At 36.8% G+C, this 13,001-nt stretch overlaps 1 protein-coding gene across 1 annotated transcript in view; it reads left to right on the top strand.

The window, feature by feature from the left end:
- Positions 1-13,001, top strand: part of AK5 (adenylate kinase 5) — a 93,466-nt gene that overhangs the window by 33,151 nt on the left and 47,314 nt on the right. The window lies entirely within an intron of this gene.

Below are 13,001 nucleotides of genomic sequence, written 5' to 3'. Positions count from 1 at the left end.
GACTGAATTTGACTATCTGTACCGTGCAGTGCCTTATAACGTAACACTCAAAAGGGGACGGGTAGCCAAAGAATGCCAGAAAACTCAGTTAATGAAAAAGGCTCAGGATAAGGTCATCTGAAATTATTTCTTATTTAAAAAGACTTTTACTGTCAGATTATCCAAGTTAGCCTAGCTAGAACTTCTTAAAAAAAGTTATAGAAAAGAGATGACTATTTAAAATACTTCGTTTTCTATTTCAATTTAGCTTAAACCATGTAAAGAAAAATGAGAACCTAAAATCCCCCCAAAGAATCCCTTTTGTAAGCAAACAAACAGGACGTGTTCTCACACTTCTTTTTTCCATTTTAAGCAATTTCACTGCAAAAGTAAAGAAATCTTAATTTTCTTAAATGTCTTTTGTTTCATTTTGTTTCATGTTTTCTTAAACAGAAAAAAATGAAAGATGCCTGTAAGCCTAGTACGAGGTGAATTGAAACTGTCACACAGCTTAATACTAAGCTTGTAAATTCCGTCTTAACATTACCTTCACCACGGCATGTTTTTGAAATAAATTCTAAATTGCTTGTACCAATTCACATTTGTACTTTTCAAAATATCTTGACAATACAAGCTATAGATAATTTATAATTTGTCATATACAAATTTGTCATCTCATGTCTAATATATCTTCTGTGTCTAAGAAGCATGTAAGAATACCCGTTTATACTTGGAGTTGCTTTTACAGAGTTTCCGTGAGCTTATACTGAAGTAATTTTTAATTGTTAACACAAACATACATTAATTCTTAGCCATAATCGTATGGCGGCTGTTCATCAGGTGTTTCAACATACAAAATACAATCAGATCAAGAATTTCTCCCAAAGTCTATCCTGAATACAAATCTATCTATCCTGTTTTTCAGGGTCCATAAGCATGCCAGAGCCTATGACATTCGCTCTTTCTTGATAACATGGATGGTTTTAATAATATTTTTATTAATAATACATTTTTAACACGGAAGGAAAGACAAATGTGAATTAAAAAAAATCATTATATAAAGGCAAATCAAAAGCAATGGATAATTGTTAAATGTTCCAAATAGCTAGCATTTCTAGTCGCCATTTGAATTCAAGTCAGGACTACAACAATGGTGAGGGCTGAAAGGAAGAGATGCACCTTTCATGAACTCGGAGCTGCCACATTACAAAAGCAAACTCATCAAAAACAGTTACAGCAGTTTTTAAGGTATAAATATTCAATATAGGTTATTTGGCTTGTTTTTGCAATAAATTAGTGATATCTCAAGAACCTATCAATACTATGGTATTAGATCTCAAGTGTTAGAGTTTCAGGTGTTCTATAATTCACTTAGCTCAAATAACAGCCAAAGAAAATTAAGAAATCATATTTACAAGGAACCATTGTGCTGGCTTCATTTCCATCTTTGTTGTTTTGTGTTTGTTTTTTTTTTCATCTTTCTCCTGCAAGTAAGTGGGTTTCAGGCACACTCCATAGCCACACTCTACAGCAACATTACACGCTTTTCTTGACAATATCCCTATTCTTTCTCAGACTTCATTTCCACAGTCAAAGTCAGAGAGCTGCTCTCGTTTTCTGATCTGTGCTTTCTATTCCTTTGATCAATGTAGCGGCCATTCTGCGCACTAACTTGTTGACAAGACATCCTTCAGACAGTTGTCATGTCTTCTTTCTCACTTTTAAACTTGTAACATTTTTTGGTTCTTCCCTAAAATTATGTTTCATTCAGTAGCCTCTGGGTAGATGTATTGTCAAAAGCTTCGGAGAAGTTAAATAAATTACGTCAATCAGTTCCACTTCATCCACTTTTTTGTTAATGATATTTAAAAAATGCTTTCAGCCTACATAGTCATGTGGGATTTTGTCCTACATTCATTTCCAAAAAATACATACTGGATGCAAGAATGTCACATTCCATGATAACTACAGCAATAGTTTCTGTCAGTATCTCCTTAGCTTGCCAGCTTTCATTTATTAATCAAATAGTCTCCTTTGTGCTCTGAAACAACATGCTCCAATAATTTAGACAACTAAACTGAGCTTTCTGGTACAGAAATTAAAATAGCAATGCTCTCACTGCTTGCTGCAGGAAACAAATTCAGGTCCTTCCCAAGGCAGCACAATTGGAAGCTGCTTTTATGAGCCCGTGCTAAACTCACACTGACATTTGCTGAACATTAGCCTAAATTTGGTACAAGTCATGCTTCTACAGACAAATAATAAAATTTTATCAAAATTTAGCACTCTCCAGCTCCAGAAGACCAGGGAAAGGCTTATTATCAAGGATTCCAATGCCTTTTATAAATTTGATATAGAGATCACCACGGAAACCTTGCTTGTCCTGGGCCAGAATTTATTTAAATATACAAGAAATGTTTGGCTAAGTATTTTTTTTTTTCATCCAGGGAAAACGGAGAAAGCTAGTAAGTTTCAAATGTTCTAGTTCTTACAACCTGAAATTCCACTTGGAATAACCACAAATACTGTGGATCAAACTATCCACATTTCCAATATCTTTGACACCTACAAACGTCAAACTATTTACCGAATTAAATGAAAAGTTGGCATTAAAAAATAAATAAAAATACAGCAACTAACATTTAAGTGTATGGTATATCCCATGCTTGTCCTTGGATCTAAGTCATTAGTTCTCATGCGTTAATTAATTAAATTTGCAGTCGAGATTAATACAGGACTTTTCATGTTAGCTTTCAGTTCGCAGCATTCCTCCTTAGAAAGTTATGATGACACATAGGCAAAACTCGTATTTTTTGAAATAGTTGTTTTGACAATGCTAAAAGACCAGCCTACAATATTTTAGTATTTTAGTTCAGAATCTCTGCTACGAAAGCCAACAGGAGCAATGCTGTTATCTTGAAAGGGAAATATTTGGTGTATTTGGCACTAGTATCAATGCTTTTCACTGAAGTAAAGTACAAAGTATCACTGGAAGAAACAAGTATTTATAGACAGAAATATATTTTATTTCTCTGAGTTTTTCTAAAATTTGTTTTAGTTGCATTATATGAGTTACAGTTGTTGTATGTATGAACCTTTTCTAGGAAACCAGTGTTACTATATATTCGTTTGGGATGCCTGTCTGCCATCTGTGGGAGCTAATGCCAGAAAATGATTTCGTTTTGTTTTAAACAAAGGGGAAAGGAAAACTGGAGCTCTAGTAGCACTGCAGAAATGGAAAAAAAGATACATTTTTTAAACTTCATTCAGAAATATATCGCTTGACACAAACATATTGATTAACGTTGCATAGCTTTAGGGTTGGTGCCCTCTGAGAAGTACTGTTGCACCCAGTAGGGAGGTAGTGAGGAAAGCGTTTATTTGAGTGTATCTGTACTCAGAGCTGTTTTAATGAGCTGGGGGCTGCAGGAATGGGAACACTGCAGTACTCGCCTCATGTGGTACTGGAGGAAATAGAGGAATTATGCTGTAGCATCTGGTCCTCATTCTTATTTTCATAGAGTCTCTTGGTTTATATGAAATAGTGTGAGCTCCCTGAGACTTCTGAAGAACAAAGACACATCCAAGCCCCAACAGAAATCTTCCTAGATAAAGATGAAAGGACAAGACTGGAGGACCAGCAATATTGCTATAGAATAAAAAAAAGCAAAGGCATCTGGGGAAGAGTCAAGAGATTTGAGGTCTTCCTGTAATGTCACTGAGACATATATAGCAAACTGCCAACTAGAGCTGTCATTAACTAGGCTTCATGCAACTTGTTTGTACAGCTCTGGCCTTTGTCTGGATTTCAAAATACTGCATTTTATGTGAATGCTTCAGAATTTGCAGCATCACTGTGAACTCCTGTACTGTAAGAGGTAAAAAGGGATATTGCTGGTTAAGACAGAGAAGGTTGTTAAAGCTACACGAGGATTTGGACAGCATCTGAGCATACCTGACTCTCTGTAATCAATAGTGGTTTTCTCCTTCTTTTAGGGTTAGGTGCAGTAAAGTAAAAATAAAACAATTTCTTCTAGAGCCAGTGGAAGCAAGACTAAGGTGATCTCTCCCTCAGGCTTAATGTTTTCCTGAGTTTTACAGGAAGAGAGTAACAAATATATCATGGAGCATCGTCTAACTCAGACTATAATTCAGTTTTCCACTTGAGCTCTTCAGCAGTGATCTGTCTTGATGCTGGACATCACTATTCAGGCTTTTGCAATGCCATTTGCCTCTTTAAAGGCAACCTCCTTTAAAAGTAAAAGTGAAAATTACTCCAACAGTGGAATGCATGTTTTTTAAAATAAGCAAAAATGTTTGTGCTTTCAAAGTAGAAAAAGTTTGTACGTGTGCATGAGGTAAAGCATCTCTTTGTTTTTAATTAATCTGCAAAAATAATTAGTACAGTTGACTTTATTCTAGCAGCTGTTGGACAGATGTACTACATTTCAAAGGTGCAAGCTTTTAATCATTTGCAAGGTGAATATGCACAGAGAGTTTATATGTAGAGCTGCTGGCTGTATTTATAACCTGAAAAGTTATTCTAGAAGCTGACAAGTCAGATATCCGGAACAAACAAACACAATTTGTGCTTCTTAAATACTATTTAAACTAATGCATATGCTGCATAATTCAGTTCTGACTCCTGATGACAAATTAATAGAGAAATAGAATAGTTATTGTAAGGGTCACAGTAATGTTGACGGATGGAACATTCTGAATTGCTGATTACTGACTGCTTAAATTGATTTAAGCTTTAGAAAGTTAAAGAGAGAGAAATATAGCAGAAGACAATGCCTATATGAAGCTCAGAGCTGCTCTAATACTAATGGAAAACATGACACAAAAACAATTTCAGAAATAAAGCAGCAATAGGTTTGCTTTTCACACAACAGTCACCAACCATCCAGATTAATATCCTTCCTGGGGAAAAATATAACCAGCCAGTGCTCTTAAATAGCTGCTCAGACAGAAAGGCCTTGCATCTTAGTGCTACTAAAAGTATGTACGTTCCAAAACCACTCTGTGGTGCCTCTTTCTGCTTCCTCCATCAGCTTCCCTACCAAACATGTAACTGCTTCCCCCCCCAGCTCATTAATTTTCTACCTACCATGCCACCAAATTATTGATTTCCTCCCTCCCTCCCCCTGCTCAAATCTAGCTGTCCTTCAGCTTGCCCATTTTTCACTCTACAAGGGCCCATAATTGCATGGTGTCTTTCCCATCAACTCTTGCCACCGCATTGCCTAAGGCACTCATTTTAACAGCTGAAAACTGATATAAGTCAGGGTGTAGCTCAGTATGATCACAGCATAAAGACAGGACTTCTCCCTTTTTCTGCCTATCAAAAGCTATTACTCTGTATAAACCTGCAAAGACAGGCTATTCCTACAGCTTACTGTTAATTGTTTCTTCATATAAGACATACCATTTACTTGGTGTCATACTGTTCCATATTACACATATGGATGCTGGCTTCACATAATTTTACTGTGAAAGCAATTAAACTGTCAGAACATCTTCGCACATTTTGTGTGCCATGGCACAATGTTCTTGAGTTTAGCATGAAATAATGGAAATTCACTTTAAGAACAAAAAAAACCACAAAGCTTTTTGTAGTAATTGCAGGGTTTATACACTGTCAAGTCAATAGAAAAGGGAGATGATTAGCAGTGGAACTACAAAGGTCCCGAGCTAGCCTCTTTTGCACTAGTGTGGGGATGGGCTAGAATCTGGCCTCATTTTTTGTATTTCAGATCAGCTATAACAAAATCCCTAAATCTAGTCCTATTGAGGCAGTCAATTAGCTGTGCAAGATAGTTTCAGTTATAATTGTGTATTTACTCATTTTGAGGGTCATTTCAGTTCTCCCTAATGTCAATGGAAGATGTTACTTGAATTTGATGGTTTCATTTTTTATTTTCTCTTACTATACTAGATTCTGTCTATGCACCTAACAGCTTCAAACATTACTTCAAATTGCACCTATTCTGAGTGAGTTTGGGGCGCACACAAGGTAACAGCAGCCCCTGCAGAACCGTAAGCTCCACTCAGGGCTGCTGAACATTCACCTTTGTGCTTGTTTACAAGAAGCACTCGTAGCAAGAGACACTCAGATGACAAGTGGAACTCAAGGAACTCTAATGATAGAAGTCTGGGGACTCTGCAATGATTTACGAATCCTCTGTGGAACACTTACAGTTAAAGAAAAAAAAGCATTAAGTGGTTTATTTTAGATAACCCAGAGTAGTCCTTAGGATGTTAATAATGGTAATAATATATCCAATTCAGTTTCTCTTTTAAATTCATCTGACAACAATTTATGACCTTTGTTTTTTTTTTTTTTTTAATAAATCACTGGTGAGCTCTACTGCAGTTTCAGTTGTAATTGTTCTTCTGTACATGATACAATAGTTATAAAAAGAGATTTCAGAGCATTTGATATAAAAAAAGAAGACACCAGAATTAGAGAATGAATTACAGACAGATAGCTCTCCCATTATGTCCCCTTCTCTTTTTTTAAAATAATATCATTAAAAGTACTTTATAATAGGGAAATGTTACCTGAGCTCCCAGTCTGCACATTCCAGCTTCATTCCTCAACTACTCTGCTTATTATTTTTCTTATACAAGGCTTCAACTCTTTTTCCTTTCCTCCCTTCAAAATAGCTGGTATCATGTCTTTTTCTCACATATTTCTTTTCTGTTTTCACATTTCTGATTTTTTTTCCTCTTTCCACATTTCTCTAGAAGTAACTTGCTGCACAGGTCAATTAACTTGTAATTATTAAGAGAAACAAACTAGTGATGAAACAACACTAATAAAGGAGTATCAGTGAGGGTGTTGTTAAATCATAAAGCAGCACACGTATACCAAAATGTATGTCTCACTTCACCTAGTAGTACTGGTAAGGGTGAAATAAAATACCTATTTGTTTTCAGTCCTTCAGGAACAAACCCTGCCTAAACCAGCATGAATTAAAATAGTGAGTTCTTGTCACAGTTGTAGCAGATTGAGAGATTCATAAGGCTGAGCCCCAATGTTACTAGCTAAAGGAACAACAGTTTTTCAACCAAAAAAATACCAACACTTCAAGGACAGGAGTACTATCTGACTTCTAAACTAGGTGTCTCTTTAAAAGCATGGGATATTCATGATACAAGAAGCCTTGTTCTCTTTTTGTGTTTTATTGTTCTTATTTTCTATATAAAAAGAAAATAATCCTTCACAGGAGGTGATAATATATGAATGCTTTGTCTACTTCCTAAACAATGACTGTCTTTCACTTCCACATATATCTGACTAAAGGATTATAAAGCCAGAAGTGACAGCTATAGTTATGTAAAGCAATTTATAAACTGTATTCTATCCTGAATTAATTCCTGTTTGACCTTTAATTAATTTTTTGGAAACATCTTTCTTAGAGAATTCATAGATAATCCATTAACAATTATGATTCATTAAGCAGTAAAGAAACTTATTTATCAGAATAAATTTTGCTGCTTCAGTTCTGAGTTTGTCTCGCTTCTCATCCTTGTATCTTATAATTTTGTCTGCTGGATATAGTAGATCTTATAATTGTTCTTTCCCATGGGAGGGCACAGAAAGCAGACTCATTTTTCATCCTTTTCTTATCTCAGCCCTGAATCTTCCCGTTAGATGTGACAGTCGAGTCATCATTCTCATTGCCCATCTGTAAGCCCCTCCAGTTTCTCAGCCATGGATACCAGCACAGCACACAGTACCATCTGCCAAGCACCCAGATGTTATGTCATCACTTGGCTTCCATTCAGCATTCCTGTGCGTACGCCTCATTAGACCCTCTGACTAAGCAGCACAACCCAACTCCTGTTCACTTAATTGTTCGCTATAAATCTCCTTTCAGAAATTGCCTTATCTGAGAAAAAAAAGTCCCCTCTCCTACTAACAGGACGGGATCTAACAGCCTATTTTCCATGGCCAAAGATCAGTCAAACACTACAGAAAGGTCCGTACCTGAGGATGCGACTTAAAAGAACAACTCAATGTCTCTCTGTGTTTTTTTTGTGTTTTTTGTTGTTGTTTTGTTTTCTCTCCTGACCAACATTGGCTGCATTGGTCAGAGGCTTAGCACTCTGTGCTCACTCCTGCTCTTGAAGAGAAGTGATGAATAACTTCCTACTGAAGCAAGACCAAGAGCTTAAAAGAGCACATGTGAATGCCATCTTGCTTGCAGCAGCTGGGTCTGATAATCAGATCACCCATACCTTTAAATGTACACTATCTGGGGGCACTTCTTCAAGTGACATAATACATGTTTCAAGGACTGAGAAAACACTCGGGCATTTATGAATTACAGTTATTGTTGCAGTATTTGCCTGCCTGTCAGATGAGCAAATAGAGCATTTATCATCCAATTCCTGTAATTCTATTTGATTTTGAGGTGGATGGGAATATTGCCATAGAGCAATTAGCCCAATGCTATTATTTTAATTGGAGCATGGCTTATTTTCTTTTCATTGATATCCATCATGTTCTAAAAGAGAGTACATTTTCATCTACTGTTGCAAATATTATTTAACTACCTTGATTTGTTTTATGTTTTCCCAATTTCAACCTTTATTTCAAAGTGCACAAACAAAAATTCCCTGCGAGTCTGCTGCAATCAGATTTCTTTCTAGTTTTCATCTACTGCAATTTGAAAGACTGTTATGATCTTCCACTATTTTGGGGTTGTCATTTTGGATAAACCACCTGCAAAGACCAGCAGTGTCACTTTGGGTGAATCAGTCCACAGGGGCAGTGCCAGACTGAATGTCTTCACCCTCACACAAAATTCTACTTAACTGCAGTTTCCTTGGTGCTTGCCCCCAGTAGCCTGTAATGGAAGAGCTGTGCACTTTTTTCTTTAACTCAACCCCATTTATCATCACTGACCAGTGAGACTCACTACGTTCAACAACTCAGATCATTTTCCTGTAAAGCTCCTTCTCTTGGCTCTGATTTCTTGGGCACGTATTTAGAAACACTAATCATTGTGTCTCTGAGGGCAGCATGTACAACCTGCTTTCCCTAGAACAATTATTTACAGTGCAGAGTATGTAGGAAATATTTTTCATCATTTTTCATATATAGCTCTGTGTCAGCACCAAATCCTCCAGCTGAATGATCTTCTCATGAAACTGGGACAAACTTTCCAGAAAACTCATAATTATGCCTGCCATCATTTATTTTCTAACATATACACACACACACTGAGGTATGTGGCTTCTGCTAGTCATTTCTCTAGTAAATATTGATGCTAGAGCAAAGCAAAACTATCTGAAATTCAACTAAGAGGAAATATTGAAGACTTCAGAGATCTCTTCCTACTTTAATTCCTGGGAGGCGTTCCCCTGAGCCGGGTGAGAGCAGAGCAGCATGGTGTAGATACAGTGCATGGATGTGGTAAACTCACATCCTATGAATAATGATGTTTCTGAGTTGGAATCACTGGCTTTGTTTTAAAAGGAGTGGGAGGAAGAGGTAGTATCAGCATCATTGAACTGATGGAGACAGAAGGTAGAAAAAGCCTCTCGTGCTGTCCTTAACCACAGGGAGATGCATCCTGGAAGCAGGACCACTCTGCACAGACCACAGGAGTGATGTGGAGATTGCTGCCCCACAGCTTTTGTGCATATATGTAAAGGGGAAAAGTACTCCTCTAGGTTCTGACCAAGTATAGCCACCAAATACACTTTCGAAAGGTTGGGGAAAATCACATTGGCTCAGTCATAGCCAGGTCTCTTAAAGAAATGGGATTCAACTGACCGCTGAGGCCCTCCATATTTTCCTGTCCCAATAAAACAGAATAGCAAGGTACAAAAGCTCATTAGTGCCTCATTGAGGGAAAGACTAGGGAGTGAGTCCAGACCTCAAACCCCACTGACCTCCCAGGGAAGAGATACTTTGCTCCTTCCTGCATCGTTGGTAAACGTTATATCAGTTCAGGTAACAGTACAGTTAACGGGTCTTGTGTATTGCAAATGGTTTGAGTGGCATGTTTAATAAAATTGTATTTCTGTACAACATAGACCTTGACTATAATTGAACTGAGCCATCCATAAAGATACCAGTAGATAATTTAGCTGCAGAGAGGTATGTTTTGAAGCAGGCAGGGGACTGTTTTCAGAAGGGAAAGCAACCTATCGATTTAGGCATGTTCTGTTAAAAATAAGAGTTTTACTGCTGTTTGTTCTTTGTGAATAGGGTTGTTTGAGTACCTGTTATGTTTTATTCAAGCCTCCAATAATTATCAAAGGATTTCATTTTAAAATGTTTAGCAATTCAGTGAAGTACAGAACTCACACAGTTACTTATTTTCTTTCAAAAATATTTTCTCTATGAAAGCTACCTTGCCTTCCTGTGGCTCAGGGTATTACAATTCTCATTTTGCAAGGGGAAAACTGAGCCTATGTGCAAGCTTCAAATAACTGGTTTTCTTTGGGTCACAATATAGGATTTCATTATAGAGCTCAGATTTTTCAGCGTGCTGAAGCACAGCTGGTGTTCTTTGAATGGGGGAAGTTGATCTTTCAAATTCTTGGAACTTTCAGAACATTTTGAGATTGATCATGCGTTTTTTCATGGTAAACTGGATTACTCAAAGGAATGCTACTAATGAGAAAGCAAGCCTGTCATCTCTCCAAGTGTGGTGTGACCTACGCAGTAATGATTAGACACGACCTGATTACAATTTACTGGTTTTTATGGCTACACATATCCACAAATGTTATATTATATGATGTCTTCCCTAGCATATTTAATAAAATGCATACATTTTTTTGCTGAGAAGTGATAGAAGAAAAGCATGCCCCCATACTTCCTCACAGAAAGACCAGTGCAAAAGAATTTGCAGAACTCGATACTCTTTCCTTACCAACAAGGAAATTCCAAAGCTGCACTTTCTGAATAATGTCCACTGATAATAAAATGCCCAGCAGTAGCCTAAAACTTTAAGACCTGTTCTTCCACAAGCTTCAGTTTTGGCACAAATTCAGATTCTAATTACCTCTTCTAATAGTTAAAAACAAGCAAATTTCTGCCTTTTAAATAAAAAATAATGCTTTGTGTTTTAATTAACATTGAATAAACTCCTCCTCAAGAACAAATAGGTCTGCCCAGATAGACAGACAACGATGCTGCACCACAGCATGAACTTCTGAGTGGTCCTCCGAGTCAGAGCCACAAACAATTTCAAAAACCAATCTGAAAATTCCATGTGTATTGGCAACGATAGTAGACTCATCTGTGGTAGAAATGATCTCTTGGGCTGAGCTAAGCACAAACCTATGTATGAAGACCATAATAAAGGTTTCAATCAGGGCTAATACCATTCACATTTGAGCACTCATGTTTTGAGAGTTTAGCTTGCTGGCAGCAAACTTTCCATGACTGCCTTTCTCTTACGTACTCTGGCCTCTCACAAACATCCAATTTCTTTCATTTATACAGCCCACTCACACAGTAGAACCAGCCTTTGTCTCTTTAATGTTCTTTCCCTATTTTTGAACTATTTCTGACATCTGCCGCTCAAAATAAATATTTTTGGGCTGATCTGCCTCTGGGTTTACCTTGAGGTGCTTGTGGAAAATTCCATAAGAAAGCAAATTTCATTAGGCAGTGACAGAACAGCTTACGTAGTATAAATGCTACATAAGTCATCATAACACATAATGAAAAAACTGACACTGTTTTGGCAATGCTGGGTGCTAGATAAGCAATTCAGTACCTCTCTAATCTTATTAACTATTGTGCCGTATTCTATGACAAATATTGAGGAAACAACTTCATTTCCATAAATGTCAGCAGCCAAGGTCCTACTAGGGTTTCACTTTGTCTCTCCAAAGTTTTTCCCTGCCTACAATTTTTACCATGAGACAGACAGCTGTTGGTGAGATATCTGAAAAGGTGCTCAACAATTTTGGACTTGAAAGAATGAGCACACAATCAGTAGTGTAGTTTTCTGGGGTTCATTTCTGCATCCTAAGACATGCTACACTGAAAATATAAAATGATTGAAAGTAGTGACTCTTATACAGGGGGGCATGCAGTGAATGACCAGCATAGTGGGACCATTATTTGGTTGCTCCAGTAAATGGGGTTACACTCTTCCCTTTTTCCATAGTAATGTAACTGGCCTCAATTCAAGAAATTAGAAGAATTTCAGAGCAAGAGTAATAAGATGTACTTTTTTTTCTTCCCAAAAAGTTCAACAAGTGATGATCTAAACTAATAACTCTTGATAAATATTATTAAGGGGGAAACAAAACCAAACCTGTCCAATGTCACCTGGCCATAAAAAATCCTAATGGACAGAGAAAGAAGACTTGGGAGATGCAACGTCAAACTATCAAGAAACAGAATAAATCAAAAAAAGTTCAAAATAGAAAGAAACTCGATTAATTATTTGTCGTTTTAAAGAAGCTTTGCTTTCCTAATTTTATTAATTTATAACTGAGTCAGTACACTTTGTGCTAGTGCCAGAGCAAGAAAAGCTTTCTTTTCTAAATAACGGACACACTTTCAAAAATAGTTTACTTTTCAATAAGAGTTTTGCGTAACTACTTGAAGTCATACACACACACCTATTACAAAAATTGCTTTTAGAAGTTGCTGAAAATTTTTCACTTGCAAGTTAAGTATACTTAATTACACTAATCTCTGAAGAGCCTGAAAAGAAAGTAATCACTTCTCCAGTCTCTATGGTGTCATTTTTTTCCAATCATCTAAAGCATTTAAAAGGTTTTACTAGTATTGCTTTCTGCTTTGAAACTTCATTTTCTGAGACCAAGTCAATTATACCATTCCTGACAAGGTATTAGAAATGGACAAAATGGTTTACAAATTTAGTTCAGTTTTCAGCCAAAATTGAGTTGAAGTACTTAAAGCTTGCAATGGACAGCACCCAGAAAATTAGAAATGTTCCTAACAAATTAAAAGTCTTGGGATTACACATTGGTGATCAGCCAAGTAGTAAGTAGTGTCTGACTGCCACTTTTTT

This window comes from Cygnus atratus, chromosome 8 (assembly GCF_013377495.2).
Source record: "Cygnus atratus isolate AKBS03 ecotype Queensland, Australia chromosome 8, CAtr_DNAZoo_HiC_assembly, whole genome shotgun sequence".
NCBI lineage: Eukaryota > Metazoa > Chordata > Aves > Anseriformes > Anatidae > Cygnus > Cygnus atratus.
This window is presented reverse-complemented; position numbering and strand designations above follow the sequence as displayed.